At 44.0% G+C, this 24,894-nt stretch overlaps 1 protein-coding gene across 1 annotated transcript in view; it reads right to left on the bottom strand.

Annotated features, from left to right (window-relative positions):
* Positions 1-24,894, bottom strand: part of GPBP1 (GC-rich promoter binding protein 1) — a 373,516-nt gene that overhangs the window by 162,520 nt on the left and 186,102 nt on the right.

Raw genomic sequence — 24,894 nt, 5'->3', positions numbered from 1 at the left:
TCAACAAAGTCTTCCCTACTACTGGTATGGGAGGATACGCATACAGAAGACCGGTCCCCCAATTCAGGAAGGCATCTGATGCTAGCCTGTCATGGGCCTGAAGCCTGGAAGAGAACTGAGGGTCCTTATGGTTGATTTGAGTGGCAAAAAGATCCACAGATGGGGTGCCCCACCCCCAGATGATCTTGCGGGCAATACCCATGTGGAGCGGCCACTCGTGAGGTTGCATTATCTAGCTCAGCTTGTCGGCCAGGGTATTGTTTTTGCCCGCCAGATAAGTGGCTCGAAGGAGCATGCCATGTCTGCGAGCCCAATGCCACATCCGGACGGCCTCCTGACACAAAGGGTGTGATCCGGTGCCCCCTTGCTTGTTGGTGTAATACATTGTAACCTGATTGTCTGTTTGGATGAGAGGAATTTTGTAAAATAGCTGATCTCTGAAAGCCTTTAGAGTGTTCCAGATTGCCTAAAGCTCCAGGAGATTGATCTAAAGATTAATTTCCTGGGAGGGTCAAGCTCCTTGAATGTGAAGCCCATTTACACAAGTCCTCCATCCCAGGAGAGATGCATCTGTCGTCAGCACATTTTATAGCTGAGGAACTTGAAATGGAAGTCCCAGAGTCAAACTGAATAGACTGGTCCACCACTGGGGGCACTTGGATGACATCTTCTAGACTCCTTGTGGCTTGATTCCGAGAAGCTAGAGTCCATTGAGCTGATCTCATTTAAAAACATGTCATGGGTGTAATATACACTGTGGAAGCCATGTGGCCCGACAATCTCAACATCTGCCAAGCTGCGACATGCTGAGAGGCACGAACCTTGGACGCGAGTGAGACAAGATTGTCTGCTCTTGCCATTGGGAGGTAGGCTCGAACCTTTTGTGTCTCGTGAACACTCCTATAAACTCCAATCGCTGAACAGGGTGAAGAACAAACACTATTGCACCTGGGCATGTGTTTTGAGATCTACATCCCTGCAGATAAGTAGAGATTTTTGAATTTTATTCAACTAACAGTTTAAAGATATCATGACTGTTATAAGTGTTTAAGAACTATTTGGTAGGCAGGCAGGGTTAAGTGCGATGATGGTGGATGAGTATCTATCTGTTTAGGAATTGTTGCTCCAATGATCATGATGCACTGGGTTTATATTATTCTAGGTTCTGTTTTGTTTTGCTTTTTTGAGATAATTTAGAGAAAACCAAATTAGTTGGTACACCAGAGAGATAGGTTTCATTAAATTTTAACTGCCAGACCCTTGACCATTCTTCTAACATTTGGAGATCCCTTCTCATTGTTTCTACTCCCTTCAGAGTATCCACTCTACTGGCTAGGAAATTGCACCAGGGGAAGAGAAGGGAGGAGATGGTGCACATGAAGGAGAGGGAGATGGAAGGAGATGGTGCCCCTGGTGGATCATGCGCTTAATCATGCGATTAAAAATGTTAATCGATGTGCAGCCCTAATTTTTATATTGTCCCTTCTCTCTGGAACTCTATCCCTCCCCACTCACAGTCTAAATAACCCTATCCTACATTTAGGGCAGCCCTCCAGGCCCATCTTTTCAACTCTGGCCTTCCCAGACCAGCTGTAGCTCAATTCAGTCACTGGATGACTGCATTCCCTTACGTTCCTACCTGCAACCTCTGCTCTCAAGACAAATCCCTCCTTTCAGTACCCTTCTCCTCCACCGCCTCCAGGCTCCGCCCTTTCTGCCTCGCCTCACCCCATGCTTGGAATAAACTCCCTAAGCCCATTCCCCAGGCCCCCTCCCTGTCCATCTTCAAATCCTTGCTCAAAGCCCACCTCTTCAATGTCGCCTTCGGCACCTAACCACCATACCCCTTACTCAGGAAATCTAGACTGCCCCAACTTGACATTTCGTCCTTTAGATTGTAAACTCCTTGAGCAGGGACTGTCCTTCTTTGTTAAACTGTACAGCGCTGCGTAACCCTAGTAGCGCTCTAGAAATGTTAAGTAGTAGTAGTAGTACTGATCTCTCTTCCCTTTTTCCCTTCTGTCCTATCATTGGCTTGTACTTTTTTCCTTCTTTGCAATGTCTTATTGTAAACCTGTTTTGATTTTAGCCTGAAAGGGTATAAAGACTCAATAAATAAACAATGCGATCACCTTTAGCAGAAATTTAGGGCATGTACACAGACTTACCTTATGATAAAACTGAATATACAAAGGTTAAGGGAGAAGTGGCCTAGTGGTTAGGGTGGTGGACTTTGGTCCTGGGGAACTGAGGAACTGAGTTCGATTCCCGGCACAGGCAGCTCCTTGTGACTCTGGGCAAGTCACTTAACCCTCCATTGCCTGCCGCATTGAGCCTGCCATGAGTGGGAAAGCGTGGGGTACAAATGTAATAAAAATAAAAAATAAAAAAAATAACCAAGTCTCTTATTTTAGAATCATCTCCACACATTAATAGAGGTATCTACATACATAGGTAGGCTAAATCTAGATTTCTATTCCCCATTTTACAAGGGAAAAGCACTTGCTAAGCAAAGATTTTGGACGTCACCTTTACACGTGTCCCAAGACACACAATTGCCAGCCTAAAAGGGCAGGTGCAAAGGCCAATGCCCTCCCCCAACAGCAGCATGTCTCCCCCCACCTCCTAACATCAAACCTCTCCCCACACAACCACCCATCCCAAACCCGGGCTCTTACAAAGATACCTGGAGATCTAGTGGGAGCAGCAGCAAACCCCAGTCACTCCTGCTATTCGGCCTTAGGGTCAAAATGGCTACCATAACCCCTAGCAGTAATCTTGGACTATTACTACTAGCGGTCAAATTTTTATTTGGCTTCTTGACCCCTAGTGGTAATAGCAGAGCTTCCTAGGAATCTGGGTTTAAAAAAAAAAAAAAGGTTTGGACAAGTTCTTGGAGGAAAAGTGTTATTGAGATGGACACGGGGGAAGCCACTGCTTGCCGCAGGATTAAGTGGCATGGAATGTTACTACTAATTGGGTTTCTGCCAGATACCTGTGACCTGGATTGGTCTGACCCAGTATGGCTATTCTTATGTTCTTAAATAGGAAACAGAGAAGCAATCAAATATGGCCTTGAGCTAGGTTGTGGTCATCACTCATGGTGAGTACTCAACCATCTTAATACGCTATATTAGCCTTTGCATTCTGTCCTGTGGAAGGAAAGCTTTCACTTGTTTTGTGTCTAGAACAAGATAAAGAAAACAATCTAGACTGTAAATACAAAGCTAATGAAAAAAACAAGAAACAAGTATATACAAATTTGTGTTCTTCGTGAAGATGGCTAAACCCAGTAGTGAAGCTACTATAAACCAGTTATAAAGGAAAGGAAACATTAGGAATATCTGCTTGTGTTGGTGGGCTACCACATCCACAAGACAGTTGGTGAACACAATGGGAACAGAGAAAAGTTTGAAAATGAGCACTCTAATGCTGATGTTTTATCTTCAGGATTAATGAAGATACTTACTGAAATTTATTTATTAAAATGTATAAAGGTACTTGCCAAAAACATTCCTCATGACTTAAAAACACACACATTCAAAATCACATTACAGTAACATACAATAAAAACAAACACTTTAGTATAAAAAGTAATAAAAATATTGCCCAGAATAACCAAGTCTTACAAGCCATATTGAAGGCAAGATAATTGGAATTTTTTTTATTTTTTATTTTTGTTAAATTTGTACCCCGCGCTTTCCCACTCATGGCAGGCTCAATGCGGCTTACATGGGGCAATGGAGGGTTAAGTGACTTGCCCAGAGTCACAAGGAGCTGCCTGTGCCTGAAGTGGGAATCGAACTCAGTTCCCCAGGACCAAAGTCCACCACCCTAACCACTAGGCCACTAGAATTGGTATATAACTATCTATAAGTAGACGTGAGATCAAGCAGTCACCCATCTTAGGCCAAACAGGGGAGGATAGTGGGAAGTCTGTGGTCCAAGATAATGCACAGACATCCTATCTTCTTTGGAATAATAAACAGTTGAAATTAACCCATTCTTAACCTCTGAAATTAGCTTCCAACAGCAGAAGGGCTTCTTTATGAAGAAGCTGGGTGTGGGACTATGATGCATGGTCTTTTAGGAGGATTTGCATAAAAACATGAGACAATATTGACCATGTGGGAATTTGTTGTTATATATTACCCTTCTTGAAGAAAAGTAGCGCACATGACCCTCCCCCATCAGGCAGGGCAGGTTATGGGTTTCAAAACTAATCCAGAGGGTTTAGACAAAAACAGAAAGGCTGCCTAGGCTGAACAGGGGCAGTTTGGGTTTTGTTTTTTTTTTTTTTTTTTTATTCTGGCAATGCCTGGATAGACTATCATTGAGCTGGTCTGATAAAGGAGAGAAAGTTTTTTTTTTTCCTAAATGTAAAGCCCCTCCCATATTAGGCAGTCTACAAGATGATGTAAGCTCTGATGCTACCATAAAAAAAGGCACTGCAGATTTCTATAATGATCTTCGATAGTATGCACTGTCTCAAATTTTCAGCATAAGCATCTCCAAGTCATGGCAAATTTGCCATCTTAGCACACAAACTGTCTTATAGATCTCAAGCTTATAGCCATTCAGAAGTCTGGCAGTAAAGGCTGATGACAATATTCTAGAAAGTGTCAGACATCATATGTTGAGCAGATAAGGTGGGTTCTAGAAGCATCTGTCTTTGATAAGAAAAACTATTAGCTTAGACTGTGTGAGCAGACATAGACTAGAAGAAATACCTTGTATATTTTGAAAGGACGGTATGGTCTGACAGTACGGTACAAACTGAGCAACTGCCCTGGGTCCCCATGCCAAAGGAGGTCCTAAGCCTATCCAAATCTTGCTACTGGATTTTTGGGCTCCATCCTAAGTTTCTGCCCTGGACCGCAGTATGTCTAACACTGGCCCCAAGTAAGCATATATTGTACCAAATATAACTGATAAGAAAACAATCCTTGTACACAGCATTGTAAGAGCAAAACCCCTGCCTATATAACTAAAAAAAAAAAAAAAGAGAGCTCAGGGACAACCTTAGCACGAGAAACTGCAAGACATTCCTAAATACAGTGTGACCTGTGCACCGATTCCTACATTCTTGGACTGTGACATGCACCCTAAGTCATGGTGACTAATGTGATGAGGCAGGGAACTATAAGGTCCAGAATGCACTGCAGCAGCAAGAGAATCAGAGTCAGGGGGAGGACTCTAGCCAGGAGACTGAGAAGCCAGCAGTTGATTGGGAAATTGAACCAGGTGTGAGAGGATTGCAGGCAGCTTTATTAAGAGAGTGGTGGAAAGCTGTAGGAGGTAGATGGCAGCACTGTGGAAGCTCTCTCTGGAAAAGGTGGCAGCTCTGAGAAGGAAAGTAAATTCTTTTGTTTGACTGTTTGAGTTTGAGGAACTGTCTAAGGTTGAGAAGGGTTTAAGACGCAGGCTCTGAGTGAAGTGCCTTTTATGTTATGTTTGATTTGAAGAAATGTTCATGTTAAAGACATTAATAAAACACCTTAATTGCAAGAAGCCTGGTGTTGAGGAGCGTTTTGTGAAGGGAGAAGAGGAGGCAGAAAACTCCCCAGTGTTTGAGAGAGAATCCTGTGAGTTACCGAGAAGGCTAAAGCCCAGCAGTGAACGTGTGAGTGGTGGAAGCTAAGCAAGGTCAGCCCTGGCTGGAGTCTGGAAGGGTGACCAGCTTCACACTAAGCTACTTTGAAGCCTGGGCCTAAGCACTGAACCAAGGCCACATCACTGGATAGTATGGAGCCCGAGATCTAGAACTGCAATTGAGACCTATAATTGCAATTTGCGGATACTACATGTCTTTGCAATAATTCCCTGGGTCAGAAGATCCAGGACATGGGGAGGAGCTTGTCAGTTTCAAGGATTTCTGCCTCCACCAGAACTGCATGAAGAGACACTGGAAACCAAGGAGAGAGCCGGTTCTTCTATCTGACCTGAGGTGGCATCACTCAGGTTACTGCCAGCCATCTGCTCTGTTTGCACTGTTGAGACCTGCCTGGGATATTCTGCACAAAGCTGTTTATCTGCTGTCCTAATCTACATGCAGGATGTATACCAGCTCTGTTGTTGCTAAAGGAATGATACATCTGTTTCTAGGGATGGCCTAGGTTTTAATGTGCGTTCATGCTGACCTATCCTCTGATAAGCATATTTGCCTTTTATTTTCCAGAGTTATCTTACATTCGCTTTCAGCTCTATATAATTTGCAGTTACTGTCTCTTCACTTTTGTTCTCCCATGTGCACGTAAATAAACAGCCTTTATTTTTATAACAAATTGGCTTGTTTCCTTGCTCGTCAGTTCCTGGAGCAAAATATCTCAGATTTGTGTAATGTGAGAAGAAGGATTTTATTCAAATACGCTGCCATTATATATGTTACCCTCCCCCTCTCACAGGACACACAAAGCACTATGCTGTAGCTAGCTCCGCCCTATAGTATGGCTCCTAGGAAGGCTTTTCCCAAGGCAGTTTAATAGACTGGGATCGTCTCCTAGTGGTGTCCTGGAACAATCTTTACATTGCTTAATATTTTCCCTATCTGGAGTAGCTGAAGCAGCTGTACAAGATGAATTTTGTTGAATCCAGGAAACAAATTTACCTTATTCAAGTTTCAAGTGTTCAGCTTCATTTGACATGCCACTTAGAAGGTAGCATCTAAGCAGTCTACAATAATTTAAGATAAAGGTATAGATAATTCCAATAGTACATAAATTATTTTTAATTGTACTACAGTTGATAAGAGCAAAGGTATTGGAATTTGCCACAAACAAATCTGCTGCATGTAGTAGACTGTAACTATTATTTTTTCGAAGGCCCAATATATCAACTCACTTCTAAGTGCACAGAAAAGGGAACCTTTCATGACATGCACTGTAGAAAAACAGGGGTAAGAGATCAATAATGAGACAAATTCCTTGTAAGGGAAAAGGATGAATCAAAAGGAATTCCTATTAAAAGGTCTTCACTCTCAAGGGAGGATACCAGAAATTTGTTTGAGAGTTACTGCAACATTGGAGTCTTCACCCGAGTCCTCAGACGCAGTTGATAAATGAAATCCGTGGAGTTTCGCGTTTCATTTTAGGGGGAGATCTCAGCCACTTGAAATTTTGCAATTGGATGAATTAATCTGTAATTTTATTTGGAAGGTTAAGCTACTGACCCTGGAGACATCAAAACACTCTAAGTGCAAATAAAGCGAAGTTTCTTACCTGAAGCAGGTAGTCTCCGAGGACAGCAGGCTGGATATTCTCACGTGTGGGTGACGTCACGTCGGCCCCCGGAGGATTTTAGCAAAAAATCTCAGAAGTCTCTTCTGGAGCGTTCTTCCGCACGAGGCATCCGTACTGCGCATGCGCGAACACGATTTCCCGTCCGTCGTGCAGTCACGCTCCTCAGTTGAATCCAATAGATGAAAAGAAAGACAACTCCAAAGGGGAGGTGGGAGGGTTTGTGAGAATATCCAGCCTGCTGTCCTCGGAGAATACCTGCTTCAGGTAATAAACTTCACTTTCTCCGAGGACAAGCAGGCTGATATTCTCACGTGTGGGGTATCCCTAGCCCCCAGGCTCACTCAAAACAAGAAACAGTGGTCAATTGGGCCTCGTAACGGCGAGGACATAACAGAGATTGACCTGAAACAATAAACAAGTAACTGGAACAGAATAAAAATGGGCCTAGGAGGGTTGGAGTTGGATTCTAAACCCCAAACAGATTCTGAAGCACCGACTGCCCAAACCAACTGTCGCGTCGGCTATCCTGCTGAAGGCAGTAGTGAGATGTGAATGTGTGGACTGATGACCACGTCGCAGCCTTGCAGATCTCTTCAATACTGGCTGACCTCAGATAAGCCACTGACGCAGCCATGGCTCTAACATTATGAGCCGTGACATGGCCCTCTAAAGTCAGCCCAGCTTGGGCATAAGTGAAGGAAATGCAATCTGCTAGCCAATTGGATATGGTGCGTTTCCAGACAGCAACTCCCCTCTTGTTGGGATTAAAAGAAACAAACAACTGGGCGGACTGTCTGTGGGGGCTTGTCCACTCCACATAAAAGGCCAATGCTTTTTTGCAGTCCAAAGTGTGCAGCTTGCTTTCGCCAGGACGGGGAAAGAATGTTGGCAAGACAATCGACTGGTTCAGATGGAACTCCGACACCACATTTGGCAGGAACTTAGGGTGCGTGCGGAGGAAAACTCTGTTATGATGAAATTTAAGATAAGGAGCATGAACCACTAGAGCTTGAAGCTCACTGACCCTACGAGCTGAAGTAACAGCCACCAAGAAAATGACCTTCCAGGTCAAGTACTTCAGATGGCAGGAATTCAGTGGCTCAAAAGGAGGTTTCATCAGCTGGGTGAGAACAACATTGAGATCACATGACACTGGAGGAGGTTTGACAGGGGGCTTTGACAAAAGCAAACCTCTCATGAAGCGAACAACTAAAGGCTGTCCAGAGATAGGCTGACCTTCTACACGTTGATGATAAGCACTAATCGCACTAAGGTGAACTCTTACTGAGTTGTTCTTGAGACCAGACTCTGATAAGTGTAGAAGGTATTCAAGCAGGGTCTGTGCAGGACAAGAACAAGGATCTAGGGCCCTGCTGTCACACCAGACAGCAAACCTCTTCCATTTAAAGGAGTAACACCTTTTAGTGGAATCTTTCCTGAAAGCAAGCAAGACTCGGGAGATACCCTCAGAGAGACCTAAGGAGGCGAATTCTAAGCTCTCAACATCCAGGCCGTGAGAGCCAGAGACTGGAGATTGGGATGTAGAAGTGCCCCCTCGTTCTGAGTAATGAGGGTTGGAAAACAGTCCAATTTCCACGGTTCTTTGGAAGATAACTCCAGAAGAAGAGGAAACCAAATCTGACGGGGCCAAAAGGGTGCTATCAGAATCATGGTCCCTCAGTCTTGCTTGGGTTTCAGCAAAAAGTCTTCCCCACCAGAGGTATGGGAGGATACGCATATAGAAGGCCTGTCCCCCAATGAAGGAGAAAGGCATCAGACGCTAGTCTGCCGTAGGCCTGTAGTCTAGAACAGAACTGAGGGACCTTGTGATTGAATTGAGTGGCAAAAACATCCACCGAGGGGGGTGCCCCACTCTCGGAAAATCTTTCTGGCTACAGCCATGTTCAGCGACCACTCTTGAGGTTGCACTATCCTGCTCAACATGTCGGCCAGACTGTTTACGCCGGCCAGATAAATGGCTTGGAGAAACATGCAGTATTGGCGAGCCCACAGCCACATCTGGACGGGTTCCTGACACAGAGGGAGAGATCCGGTGCTCCCCTGCTTGTTGACGTAGTACATGGCAACCTGGTTATCTGAATTTGAATAATTTGATTAAACAGCCGATCTCTGAAAGCCTTTAGGGCGTTCCAGATTGCTCGCAACTCCAGGAGGTTGATCTGAAGACACGTTTCCTGAAGGGACCAAGCTCCTTGAGTATGAAGCCCATCTACATGTGCTCCCCATCCTAGGAGGGATGCGTCCGTCATCAGCACTTTTTGTGGCTGAGGAATTTGGAATGGGTGCCCCAAAACCAGATTGGATCGAATTGTACACCACTGAAGGGAATTCCAAAAGTCAGTGGACAGCTGGATCACAACCTCTAGATCCCCTGTAACTTGATACCACTGGGAAGCTAGGGTCCACTGAGCTGATCTCATGTGTAGACCTGCATGGGAGTTACATGAACTGTGGAAGCCATGTGCCCCAGAAGTCTCAACATCTGCCAAGCTGTGATCTGGTGAGACCCTTGAACCCTGGAGACCAGAGACAGAAGGTTGTCCGTTCTTGGCTCGGGAAGATAGGCACAAGCTGTCTTCGTGCACAACAGAGCCCCTATGAATTCCAATTTTTGAACCGGGTTGAGATGGGACTTTGGGTAAATTGATTACAAACCCTAGTAGTTCAAGCACTTGTCATCCGCATGGACTGTAAAGCTCCTGCTGGGAGGTGCTCTTCACCAGCCATCGTCTAGATAAGGGAACACATGCACTCCCAGTCTGCGTAGGGACGCTGCAACAACTGCCAGGCACTTGGTAAATACCCTGGGCGCAGACGCCAAGTCAAAAGGCAGCACACAGTACTGAAAATGCTGCGTTCCCAGCCAAACCCAGCCCAGATACTTCCTGTGAGCTGGAAGTATCGGGATGTGTGTATAAGCATCCTTAAGTCCAGAGAGCATAGCCATCGTTTTTCCTGAATCATGGGAAGAAAGGGTGCCCAGGGAAAGCATCCTGAACTTTTCTCAAACCAGATACTTGTTCAGGCCCCTTAGGTCTAGGATGGGACGCATCCTCCCTGTTTTCTTTTCCACAAGGAAGTACCTGGAATAGAATCCCAGCCCTTCTTGCCCTGGTGGAACGGGCTCAACCGCATTGGAGCGGAGAGAGGGCGGAGACTTCCTCTGCAAGTACTTGCCTGTGCTGAGAGCTGAAAGGACTGAGCTCTCAGTGGGCAATTTGGAGGTTTGGTTTCCAGATTTAGAGTGTATCCTAACCGGACTATTTGAAGACCCCACCTGTCAGCGGTACAAGAGGCCACCTTTGGTGAAAAAATTTTAACCTCCCCCCGACAGGCAGATTGTCCGGCACGGACACTTTGATAGCTGGCTATGCTCAACTGGAGCCAGTCAAAAACCCGTCCTGGTTTTTGCTGGGCAGCTGCAGGGGCCTGCTTCGGCGCACGCTGTTGACGAGAACGAGCTCGCTGTGGCAGAGCCTGAACCGGCTGTCGAGAAGCAGGAGTGTACCTACGGCCCCTAGAGGCGTAGGAAGCACTCCTCTTCCCTTTAAAAAAACTTCCTAGATGAGGAAGTAGATGCAGAAGGCGCCCGGTGGGAGAGAGAATCCATAGCGTTATCAAGCTGATACAGATGATCAATTAACTCTTCAACCTTCTCTCCAAAAAGATGATCCCCCCGGCAAGAGATATCCGCAATTTTCTGCTGAGTCCTTTCCTCCAGATTAGAGGCATGCAGCCATGAGAGTCTGCGCATCACTATACCCATAGCAGAAAATCTGGATGTCACATCGCAAGTATCGTAAATGCCCCTGGACAGGAATTTGCGACACGCCTTCTGCTGCCTGACCACTTGACAGAAAGGCTCGGCCTGCTCCGGCGGGAGCACGTCAACCAAGCTCTCAAGCTGCCTCGCTGAGTTCCGCAAATGAATGCTTGTAAAGAGCTGGTACGATTGAATTTTGGATGCGAGCATGCCAGCCTGATACGCCTTTCTCCCAAAAGAGTCCAAGGTTCTATGTTCCTGCCCAGGGGGCACCGAGGCAAAGTTCCTAGAACTCTTGGCCCTTCTGAGAGCGGAATCCACCACCGCAGAATCATGAGGCAACTGAGGCCTGACGAAACTGGGTTCCCCGTGGATCCGATACTGGGACTCAGCCTTTTTGGGGATAGTTGGGCATGAAAGAGGCTTCTCCCAGTTCCTCATCTGCACTTCCCTGAGTGTATCATGAAAAGGAACTGTGGTATAAGACTTAGGTGGAGATGGATAATCCAGGACCGCGAGCATCTTGGCCCTGGGCTCATCCACAGTCTCCACAGGGAAAGGAGAATGGCCTCAGACATTTCCTGCACAAAAGATGAATAAGACAAGCTCTCCGGAGGGGAGAGCTGCCTCTGAGGTGAGGGAGTTGAATCAGATGGAAGACCTAGAGAATCCTCGGCAGAGAAAACTCCATGCCCACCATCCTCATCAGATGAGCCATCATCGGATGGGGCTAACAGCTCAGAAAGAGCAGCTCGGATCCGAGCCCATCTCGACATGGAGGTGCGGTGACCTCGATGACGGTATCGAGAAGTCGACTCCCCAGGAGACTCCGGTGAAGCTTCCTCCACCAATGACAATGGAGAGTCGACCCGAGAGGCTGCCGACTCCGACCTCACCACCGGCAAAAGGCTAGGTGCTGCAGGAGCCTCCGGCACAAATGGTGCAGCACAACTTCCATAAAACCTGGAAAAATAGCCTTGATACGCTCATCAACAAAAGCTGTTGAGGAAGGCTGCGGTGCAGGTGTGGACTTCGGAGGCAGAACCTGCAGGGGTTGGGGAGCCGGTACCGGGCTGCCAGACGACCGTCGCGTCAACACCTCCATCACAGAGGGAGAACAATCCTCTCAGCGTCGACGCTTCTCGGGTGCCGAATGCTTCAACGACCCGGAGCTCCCAGTACCGTGTCGAGAAGGAGAACGATGATGGTGCTTCTTGGCCTTCGCCCGACGCCCATCATCGAGACTCCTCAGTACCGGTGAGGAGGACGTGGAATCCACACGCCTCCTCGGGACCGGGTCCGATACAGGTCGGTCCCGGGGGGCCTGCAAAGCAGGAGGTGCCGAGACGGGTGGAGACCCGCTCGATGCATCACTGCTCCCAGCGTGTATTGGTCTTTTGGCAGCCTGTACCTGGTCTCCCGATGCCAACGCTGCCCTCAACGCCGACGGTACAGATTTCAACGCCGCCGCCGCCAAGGTACCGGACCCAAAAAGGTTTTCTCTCTGGGCCTCTCTGGAGAGCTGAGTGCGCTTTTTCATTTTGAGGCACAACTTACAGGTCTCCTGAAGATGATCGGGCCCAAGGCACTGAAGGCACCAGGCGTGCGGATCAGTGCCAGAGATGGTCCGGTTGCAGCGGGCGCATGGCTTGAAGCCACTGGGCATCTTCGATGACATCGCGGGGAAAATCGCCTCCACAAAATCAAAGGACGCGATTGTGTCAAAGAAAAAGACACAAAAAAAGGGAAAAAAAACCCGACTGAGCGACCTCAGAACGGTCGCAACGAAAAAAGAAAGGAAACTTAGAAAACGAAAAAACTAAGAAATAAAGGAACTAAAATTTTTTTTTTTTTTAAACGAACCCTCGAAAAGGGTAAAGACGAACTCGCAGAGAAAAGAACTTCCACTCCGGAGGCCTAGAGAACGCGAAGCGCTGGTTACAGAACTCCATGTCTCCTCAGACGTGGAAAAGAAAGAACTGAGGAGCATGACCATGCGACAGTACGGGCACCTCGCGCAGTAGAACACTCCAGGGGCCGACATGACGTCACCCACACGTGAGAACATCAGCCTGCTTGTCCTCTGAGAAATATTTTTTCAAAAGATGGAACTTTTTGTATTTTTAATTACTATAACCCTGAGCACTGTATATTTATGTACTATTTTGGTGACAATGTTTTATACAGAAGGGCCCAATGAAAGATAAGCACGCGAGACACCCCCTGAAGCCCTCATACACAGAAGGCAAGCATTCTAGGTGAGTTCAGTGTCTGAGGGTTCCTTCCTTATACAAAATATTATATAATCTTTTGAGCTGGCAACTATATTAGACTGTTGGTTTGTTCAGTTGGTCATTTGACCAATATTTGGATAGTTTGCTTAAATAGTATTTTGGTGGCAAAAGGCAGCATTTATCATTTTTTTCTGCAAGATTTTTTTTTTTTTAAAGAACATAAGCATTGCCAAACTGGGACAGACTGATGGTCCATCAACCCCAGTATCCTCTTTCCAACTGTGGCCAATCCAGAACACAAGTACTTGGCATGATCCCCCAAAGAGTAAAACAGATTTTATGCTGCTTATCCTAGAAAAAAGCAATGGATTTTCCCAAGTCCATCTTATGGCCTTTTCTTTTAGGAAATTATCCAAACCTTTTTTAAAACCCTGATAAACTGTTTTCACCATTCTCGAGTTTTAATTACATGTTGAGTGAAGAAATATTTCCTCCTATTTGTTTTAAATTTACTGCTGGCTTATGGACTTTTCTTTTAGAAACGTGTCCAAACCCTACTATGCTAACTGCTAGGCTAATCAGAAGGGAACCTGGAACTGAAACAGAAGGGCCTAGGCGGGATACAGTTGGATTCTAAACCTCAAACAGATTCTGGATGACTGTCCAGCCAAATCTACTGTCACGTCAGGAAGCCTACTCTTGGCAGCAGTGGGATGTGAATGTATGGACAAAGGTCCATGTTCCAGCTCTGCAAATATCTTCATGAAGGAAGGACTATGTCAACTGGACTACCAATGAGGCCATAGCTCTGATACCTTGAGCTGTTGCATAGCCCTCTAAAGTAAGCCTGGGCATAAGTTAAGGAAATACAGTCTGCAAGCTTATTGGAAAAATAAAAGTGTGTGTTTTCTGGTAGCAGCACCCATCCTGTTTGGGTCAAAACAAACAAAAATCTGTGTGGACTTTATCTGGGCTTCAGTCTGCTCCACAGAGGCGGCCAAGACTTTATTGTAGTCCCAAATGTACAGTGTGCTTTCCTCTTTGTGGGCATGAAGTTTCAGAAAAAGGTTGGAAGGACAACAATTGGATATCCTTCTATACTTCTTCCCTTGATACTCTGATCTCATCCCATGGTTTTCAGTATCATCTTTACGCTGATGACTTCCAGATCTACCTCTCACAACCAGAAATCTCAGCCGAAATCAAGGCAAAGTATCAGCCTGCTTGTCTGACATTGCTGCCTGGATGTCTCAGCGCCATCTGAAACTAAACATGACAAGACTGAGCTTCTTATCTTTCCCCCTAAACCAACCTCTCCTCCTCCCCCAGTCTCTATTTCTATGGATAACACTCTCATCCTTCCTGTCTCATCAGCTCGTGACCTTGGGGTCATCTTCGACTCCTCCCTCTCCTTCTCTGCACATATTCAACAGACTGCTAAAACCTGTTGTTTCTTTCTCTGTATCAGCAAAATTCGCCCTTTCCTTTCTGAGTACACTACCAGAACCCTCATCCACGCTCTTATCACCTCTTCTCTTAGACCAGGGGTAGGCAACTCCGGTCCTCGAGAGCCGCAGGCAGGTCAGGTTTTCAGGATATCCACAATGAATATGCAGGAGATAGATTTGCATACCATGGAGACAGTGCTTGCAAATCTATCTCCTGCATATTCATTGTGGCTATCCTAAAAACCTGACCTGCCTGCGGCTCTCAAGGACCGGAGTTGCCTACCCCTGGCTTAGACTATTGCAACTTGCTTCTCACAGGTCTCCCACTTAGCCATCTCTCTCCTCTTCAATCTGTTCAAAATTCTGCTGCACGACTAATATTCCATCAGGGTCATTATGCTCCTCAAGTCACTTCACTGGCTTCCTATCTGTTTCAGCATGCAGTTCAAATTCCTCTTATTGACCTATAAGTGCATTCACTCTGCAGCTCCTCAGTACCTCTCCACTCTCATCTCTCCCTACATTCCTCCCCGGGAACTCCGTTCACTGGGTAAATCTCTCTTATCTGCACCCTTCTCCTCCAATGCTAACTCCAGACTCCGTTTCTTTTATCTTGCTGCACCATATGCCTGGAATAGACTTCCTGAGCCGGTACGTCAAGCTCCATCTCTGATCGTCTTCAAATCTAAGCTACGAGCCCACCTTTTTGATGCTGCTTTTAACTCCTAACCCTTGTTCAGAACCCTTATTTTATCATCCTGACTTTAATATTCCCTTATCTCTTGTTTGTCCTGTTTGTCTGTCCTAATTAGATTGTAAGCTCTGTCGAGCAGGGACTGTCTCTTCATGTTCAAGTGTACAGCGCTGCGTACGTCTAGTAGCGCTATAGAAATGATAAGTAGTAGTAGTAGTATGGTTAAGGTGGAAATCCAACACCTTTAGGAAGGGAATTAAAATGGGTACGTAAAACCACTCTATTTAAAAACTATATGGAGGATTTGTTACCAGGGTCTGGAGCTCATTAACACAGTATGATAACACCACCAAAAATAAGACCATCCAAGTCAGATGCCCGGTATCTAGTGGCTAAAGGTGCTTTAAATCAGCTGGGATAGATCAACATGAGGTCCCATGACACTATGGGAGGCTTGATATGTAACAAGCCTCAAAGTAACAACTAAAGGCTGTACAGAGATGGGTTTACCTTCTAAGCTCTAATTGTACTTAGGTGAACCCTTACAGAGTTGGTCTTCATATCTGTCTCTGATAAATGTCGAAGGTACTCAGGTTTTGTGCATGGCAAATGAAGTGATCTATGGCCTAGCCCTCACACAAATGGCAGACCTCTTCCATATAAAACCATATATCCTCTGAGTGGAATCCTTCCTGGCAACTAGCAAAACCTGTGAGATACTGTAATTCAATGTCAACCTCTCAACACCTCAGGTGTGCTAGGAATGCTATGTTGGGATGCAACAGTGTCACAGGATTTGACTCAGTTGCCAGAACATTGCTCTTACCTATCAGATGTGGCCCAGAGTCACACACCATCAGAAATAGCCCATTTCCACATTTTGACAGTCTCTCAATAGAGGAGGTAGGACCAGTTCCTCCCTGCTTATGTAATACATGACCACCTGGTTGTTCTTTTAAACCAGGATGATTTTGCTGGACAATCTCTCTGCAAGTCTTTAGAGGGGCCTCATATTGCTCTTAGTTCTAGGAAGTTTGTTTGATCAAGTCTTTCATAAGCAGGCCATATACCTCAAGTGTGAAAACCATCCAGATGATCTCCACAGTCCAGCTTGGATGCATCTATCGTTAGAGTTGCTTGAATCAGTGGAATTTAGAAAAGGATACCATTTGCTCAATTGCAATGTATTATCCACCAAGACAGAGTCCCACAGAGGCCAGATATGACATCCAAAAGATTTTGCATAGCCCGAGTCCACTGGTTGAACAAATGGCTATTGAGCTTGTCGCAAAAGGAGACGTGCCATTGGAGTGACATGACTTGTTGAAGCCATATTGCTCAGCATCCTCAACATTTATCCCGCTGAGACTTGCAGACTCCCTAATTTCCTCCACAGTACAAATCAGATTGTCTATCCTTCACTGTGGAAGAAAAGCAGTGTCTTAAGTTATAGCTAGCAAAGCTCCTATGAGTTGGCTGTAGAAGTAACTTGGGATAATTTATGATGAACCTTAGCAACTCTGACACCCAAAGGTTGAACAGATGGATCTTTCTATTGTTTCCTGAGATGCATTCTTTACCAGTCAATTGTCCAAACAGGGAAACATATGAATACCCAGCCTGCATAGATGCGCTGCAACAGCCACTATACACTTTGTGAACACTTGAGGTTCTGGCATGAGGTCAAACTGCAATATGCAGTATTGGTTGTGGAGTTCCCTATGATCAATCCCAGATAATGTATGTGGCCTGGGTACATATAAACGTGAATGTAAGTGACCTGTTTAGATCCAGAGGACAGTTTCTTTTTTGAAAAAGTGGTATGAGGGTATCTAAGAAAACCATCCTAAGCTTTTGTTTGGTGAGCTTTGTTCAGGGCCCCGACATCCAGAATTGTCCAGAACCCTCCCAGTCTTTTTCATGATCAGAAAATACTGACCAGGAAATACTTCCTGGGTTAGAACAGGTTCCACAGCATTGGCCTGTAAGAGGGAAATATATAGAAAAGAACTCTCTATATGATGCTGAGAGCTTAATTTTGATGCTCTCAGGGGGGCTACTTGGAAGCTGGTTTGTCAATTGAAGATGGCATCTTACCTGGACTATTTTGAAGTTACAATGGGTTGCTTGCAAAAAAAGTTTGCTTCACTCCTACAGATGTTTTCAGTAACATATACAGAAACTGAACAAAACCAAAATACAGAAGTTTAGTTGACCATGGTTTAAAAAAAAAAAATAGGCCCAATTGAGTCCATGGAAAAAATTAAACTGAGGATGTCCTGTGCGACAGTGGCAGACAGAAACAGGTACACATGTGCAGAGAGAATACTCAAAGGTTTCTGGAAAAGTTTGTTGGAGGTACTATTTGGGTTTCTGCCAGGTACTTGTGACTTGGACTGGCCACTGTTGGAAACAGGATGCTGAGCTGGACAGACCACTGGGTCAGATCCAGTATGGCTATTCTTATGTTCTTATTTCCCATGCTGGGCTTCATCAGTGACATCATGCAGATGTGAGGATTTTATAGTCCTGTCTGTCCTTGGAGAAACTTTTTACAGGCATCCTCTGATGAACATTCAGTGTGCATACATACACTACAATGACCACTACACATTTTATGAACACTCAAGATGCTGATGAAAGACCAAAACAGCAGAATACAGTACCAGTAGCATGTTTCCAATGAAGAATCACAGATATTTCCTGTGGCCTCGATGTTATCTGAATGTGAGTACAACCAGCGTTTAGATTCAGAGAAAATAGCCAGTCCCCTTTTTGAAGAAGTGGTATGGAGGGAAATTAAGGAAACCTCAGACTCGACATCTAGGATTAGCCAGAAACCTTCCCATCTTTTTCCTGATCAGGAAATTCTTGGAATAAAATCCTCGCCCTCTTTTCTGCAGTGGAATGGGTTTGGCCTCACTGGCCTGCACAAGGGAAGAGGTTTTTTTGTAAATACTTCCTGATGCTCAGCCCCTAATCTTGATGTTCTCAGTGGGTAATTTTGAGACTGGTCTGCCAACCAAAGATGGCACCCTGTCCAGATTATTTTGAGAAACTGTTCACCTGAGGTTATAAAGGATCATCTGATTGCAAAAAACCACCAACCCCCCCCCCCCCCCCCCCACCCACTTTGCTTGCCCTACACAAAAACTACTTGAATATCTCTACATTTACTTGAGGCAGGTATGAAGACAAATTAGATAAGGTTCTTGTTCTGTCATGCCTTGATTACTGCAAGATTTTACTCATATCCATTATTGATATCAAGAATGTGGCAGCAGGGAACTGTTAAATTTGAATATGTTACCACTGTTCTAGCTAATCTTCACTCAAATTTTAAATGCTTCTATTTATTGTTTAAAATGCTGTATTTCTTTCCCCACTCAGCTCTAGCATCATGACAGAATGGCTATGTTCCTGCTCACTTTTTGCAATCATATCAACAAGATTATTTATCCATCCCATAATGGTCAGCAGCTAGAAGAGCTTCTGCATGACCTCATGTTTTTTTTCTGTGGTAGTATCAAATATCTGGAATGCTCTTCCATCTAAGATCAGTGGAGACAAAGAATATTTATTCTTCCATAAGAAACTGATGTCTCTGTTTTCAATTTCAGAGAATGTCATGAACCATGATTTCATATTTTTATCTGAACTAAATTTTTATAGATATTTCATATGTAATCCACTGGGAGTGTAAAAGATGGGTAGAATATACACTGGATGCAACAAAGGACAAAAACAAAGTACCTCACAGCACTCACGAGCACGGGACAAGCAGTACAACAACAAAGCTAAAGAGGACAACTCCAAGGAGAGGTGAGAGGGAATGTCCTCAGAGAATACCTACTACTACAGGAAAATATTTTCACTTTCTCCAAGAAAAAGCAGGCCAGTTAACACTCATATGTAGGAATCCCTAGCTACCAAGCTCATGGAAAACATTAAGACAATAACTCGCAATGGTGAGTTCAAAAAGTCAATTAACATGAAACTATATATCTGTAGCAAAGGCCTGAAGCTCACTGATCCTATGAGCTGAATTAATGGCCAACAAAAACAAAACCTTCCAGATCAAGTACTTCAGTGGACAGGAAACAAATGGCTCAAAAGGAGCTTTCATCAGCTGGGTGAAGATAACATTGAGGTCCCTGGACACAGGTGCAGGTTTGACAGGGGGGGCTTTATCAAAACCAAACCTCTCATGAAGCAAACTAGAGGCCGTCCAGAGTGGGTCTTAAGACCAGACTCGGAGAGGTGCAGAAGGAATTCAAGCAACGTCTATGTAGGACAAGAAAGAGGATCTAGGGCCTAGCCCTCACACCAGACGGCAAACCTCTTCCATCTGAAAGAACAACACCTCTTAGTGGAATCTTTCCTGGAAGTTAGAAAAAATTCTAGACACACCCTAGAAGATGCAAGAAAACAAATTCTAAGCTCTCACCATCCAGAGACTGGAGGTTGGGATGTAGAAGAGATCCATTGTTCTGCAATATTAGGGTAGCAAAACATTCCATTCTCCAAGGCTCTTTGAAGGATAACTACAGAAAAGGAGGGAACCAGATCTGTCTGGGCTAATATGGGGCAATCAAGATCATGGTTCTCCTGTCTTGCCCCAGTTTCAGCAAAGTATTTTCCATAAGAGAGATGGGAGAATGTGAATATATAAGGCTGTTACCTCAATGGAGGAGGAAGGTATCTGACGCTAGTCTGTCCTGTGCTCTGAGACCGGAGCAGTACTGAGGGGCCATGGATAAGGAGTGGAAAAGAGATCCATCGAGATCCATCTAGGGGGTGTCCCAATCAGAAAATCTAAGGCAACGCTCATGCTGAGTGACCACTAGTGCGGTTGATAACCCTGCTCAGTCTGTCGGCCAGGCTATTTGATTTGCCCACCAGGTATCTGGCTCTGAGAACTATCCTATTCTGCCATATCCAGACAGCCTCTTGGCACAGAGAATATGATCTGGTACCTCCCTGCTTGTTGGTGTAATGCATCGTAACCAGATTCCTTGAATGATCACAATTTGGTTGAACAGCCAATCTCTGAAAGCCTTTAGAGCGTTCCAGATTGTCCAGAGCTCTAGAAGACTGATGTGAAGATCTGTTTCCTGAACTGACCAAGCACCCCAAATGTGAAGCCCATCTAAGTGACCTCCCCAGCCTAAGAGGGACGTATCAGTCATCAGCACCTTCTGGGGCTGAAGAATTTGAAATGGAAGTCCCATAGTCAAATTGGGTTGAACTGTCCAACGAAGGAGGGATTGAACCAACTCTGGAGTCACTCAGGTGACATCCACTAGATGTGAAAAGGGAGTGACACGCACAGTGAAGACCACGTACCCTAGCAACCTCAACATCTGCTGAGCAGTCACCTGATGACTGGCAGAAAGCTGAGAGGCTAAAGTGACTAGAGCATCCACTCATGGCACACGGAGAAAAGGTCACACCTGCCATGTACCTAGCAGGGTTCCAATGAACTCCAATTATTGAGCCGGAAGCACATGGGGACTTGGGGTAGTTTAAAACAAACTATAGTAGTTCTAGCATGAGAACATAAGTACATAAGCATTGCCATACTGGAACAGACCAAAGGTACATCAAGCCAAGCATCCTGTTTCCAACAGTGGCCAATCCAGGTCACAATACCTGGCAAAATCCCAAAAATGTATAAAACATTTTATGCTGCTTATCCCAGAAATAAGCGGTGGATTTTCCCCAAGTCCATTTTAATAATGGTCTATGGACTCTTCCTATCGGAAGCCGTCCAAACCTTTTTTAAAACTCGCTAAGGTAAACGCCTTTACCACATTCTCTGGCAATGACTTCCAGAGATACACGTTGAGTGAAGAAAAACTTTCTCCGATTCATTTTAAATTTACTACTTTGTAGCTTCATCGCAATCCCCCTAGTCCTAGTATTTTTGGAAAGAGTAAACAGACACTTCAAGTCTACCAATTCCACTACACTCATTAGTTTATAGACCTCTATCATATCTCCCCTCAGCCGCCTTTTCTCCAAGCTGAAGAGTCCTAGCCGCTTTAGCCTTTCCTCTCAGGGAAGCCATCCAATCCCCTTTATCATTTTCGTTGCCCTTCTCTGCACCTTTTATTTTTGTTACATTTGTACCCTGCGCTTTCCCACTCATGGCAGGCTCAAAGCGGCTTACATATTGTTTACAGGTACTTATTTGTACCTGGGGCAATGGAGGGTTAAGTGACTTGCCCAGAGTCACAAGGAGCTGCCTGTGCCTGAAGTGGGAATCGAACTCAGTTCCTCAGTTCCCCAGGACCAAAGTCCACCACCCTAACCACTAGGCCACTCCTCCACTTTTCTAATTCCACTATATCTTTTTTTTAGATGCGGCGACCAGAATTGAACACAATATTTGAGGTGTGGTCGCACCATGGACCAATACAAGGGCATTATAGCATCCTCATTTTTTTTTCCTTTCCTAATAATACCTAACATTCTACTTGCTTTCTTAGCCGCCACACCGAGATCGCTTTCTTGGTCGGTGACTCCTAACATAGAACCTTGTATTACGTAGCTATAATTGTGGTTCCTCTTTCCCACATGCATCACTTTGCACTTCCTCACATTAAACGTCATCTGTCATTTAGATGCCCAGTCTCATAAGGTCCTCTTGTAATTTTTCATAATCCTCTTGCGATTTAACAACTTTGAATAACTTTGTGTCATCAGCAAATGTAATTACCTCACTAGTTACTCCCATCTCTAGATCATTTATAAATTTGTTAAAAAGCAGCGGTCCCAACACAGACCCCTGGGGAACCCCACTAACTACCCTTCTCCATTGAGAATACTGACCATTTAACCCTACTCTGTTTTCTATCTTTTAACCAGTTTTTAATCCACAATAGGACATTACCTCCTATCACATGGCTCTCCATTTTCTTCAGGAGTCTTTCATGAGGTACTTTGTCAAACGCCTTTTGAAAATCCAGATACACAATATCAACCAGCTCAACTTTATCATGCTTGTTCACCCCTTCAAAGAAATGTAATAGATTGATGAGGCAACATTGCCCTTCACTAAATCCATGTTGGCTTTGTCTCATTAATCCATGCTTTTGAATATGCTCTGTAATTTTGTTCTTTATAATAATCTCTACCATTTTGCCCAGCACCGACATTAGGCTCACCGGTCTATAATTTTCCGGATCTCCTCTAGAACCTTTAAAAAAAATAAAATCGGCGTTGCAATGGCCACCCTCCAATCTTCCGGTACCACTCTCGATTTTAAAGATAAATTACATATTAACAACAGTTCCGCAAGTTCATTTTTCAATTCTATCAGTACTCTGGGATGAATACCATCCAGTCCAGGAGATTTGCTACTCTTCAATTTGTCAAACTGCCCCATTACATCCTCCAGGTTTGTAGAGATGTCATTCAGTTTCTCCGACTCATCAGTTTTGAACATCATTTCTGGCACCGGTATCTCTCTCAAATCTTCCTCAGTGAAGACCAAAGCAAAGAATTCATTTAATCTCTCCGCTATGGCTTTGTATTCCCTGATTGCCCCTTTTACCCCTCGGTCACCTAACGGTCCAACCGATTCTTTTGCCGGCTTCCTGCTTTTAATATACCTTAAAAAAAAAAATCATTTTACTATGTGTTTTTACCTCCAACGCAATCTTTTTTTCAACGTCCCTCTTTGCCTCCTTAGCGCTTTGCATTTGACTTGACATTCCTTATACTGTTTCTTATTATTTTCAGTCAGTTCCTTCTTCCATTTTCTGAAGGATTTTCTTTTAGCCCTAATAGTTTCCTTCTCCTTATTTTTTAACCATGCTGGCTGTCGTTTGGGCTTCCATCCTCCTTTTTTAATACACGGAATATGTTTGGCCTGGGCTTCCAGGATGGTGTTTTTGAACAGCAATTGCCAAAAACAGCGAAAATGACACACAAAAATGAACCAATAAAAAATGAAAACCAAAATATCAAAAAATAAAAAATGCAAAAAATAAAAAGTAAAAAACAAAACGACACCAAAAATTAAAACTCAAAATTTTATTGAAAGGTGATATGACTCAACACAGCTGTGTTTCGGCCCAACTGGCCTGCGTCAGGAGTCTGTTTAAAACAATTAAAGCTGAACATCAATAAGCTAAACATCATAAATTGACAGTAAGTAGACAACCAATGAGCAAATACAGACAACTAATGTGCAAGATAGATTCAAATATGTACAAGAAGTTAATAGACAAATCACAGATAGAAATTATTATATTCCATTAGAAGAGGATCCCACAAGTAGACTACAAGAAGAAATTCAAGAGATAGTCTATTTAGCATACGATGCTGGATTTCTTACATCTAAAGAAAAAGATTTCCTCCTGGTTTCAGCTCCAGTCATACCTGCATTCAATATTCTACCGAAGATTCACAAATCGGTGTCAGATCCTCCTGGACGACCCATTGTATCAAGGAATGGTTCCATCTTGGAACCTTTATCTCAATTTGTAGATTTTTCCTTCGTCCACATGTTCCTTTAATACCATCCTATGTGAGAGATTCTAAACATATGTTGAATATGTTAGAAGATTTTGATAGAGATTTAAAGAATGTTATATTAGTCACGCTTGATATAGATTCCCTGTACACTAATATACCTCAATTAGAAAGCTTAGCAATTATAGAAAAAACATTACAGAACAGAACTTTACGTAGAATACCCAATTTTTTAATCATTGCATTTGCCACATATGCACTAACAAAGAATTTCTTTGAGTTTCAAAAAATATTTATCAGCAAATACGAGGCATAGCAATGGGTTCTCCAATGGCACCGGACGTTGCAAATTTGTATGTAGCAGGCTTTGAAGAAAAATTTCTAGTTGATCATCCATATACATCAGAAGTGATATTTTATAAACGCTACATAGACGACATTTTGATTCTATGGGAAGGTGATGAAGATAAATTTTTCAATTTGCTAAATAATTTAGATCCTAACTTACGGTTTAAAATACAATATGATCGACGTCAAATTTCATACTTAGATATTCAGATTGTTAAAACTCCTTATAGATTAAACACACAAGTTTTCAAGAAGCCGACAGATCGAAATACCTACTTACATTTTCAGAGTTTTCATAACCGTGGTCTTAAATCAAATATCCCTTATTCTCAATTTCTAAGACTTAGAAGATTATGTACTAATCTAGAAGATTTTGAATTCCACGCGCAAGATATGTCCCAACGGTTTATTAAAAGAGGTTACCCGATCAAAGTTGTAGAACAATGTAGAAATAAAGCAAGAGTCCAAGAAAGAGAACAGCTGCTTATACAAAAGAAAGATAGAAAGAGACCAGATTTGATATGCACTATAAAATATTCCATGATTTCTAACCAAATAAGGAAAGTGATTCACAATAATTGGCGCATTTTGGAGACACATACCTGCTTTCAAAAAATACATTCTATCATTACTTATTCTAGAAACAAGAATTTAAGAGAATGTTTAG

This window comes from Microcaecilia unicolor, chromosome 2 (genome assembly GCF_901765095.1).
Source record: "Microcaecilia unicolor chromosome 2, aMicUni1.1, whole genome shotgun sequence".
Lineage (NCBI taxonomy): Eukaryota > Metazoa > Chordata > Amphibia > Gymnophiona > Siphonopidae > Microcaecilia > Microcaecilia unicolor.
The sequence above is the reverse complement of the archived record's forward strand: the minus strand, read 5'-3'. Positions and strand labels throughout refer to the sequence as shown.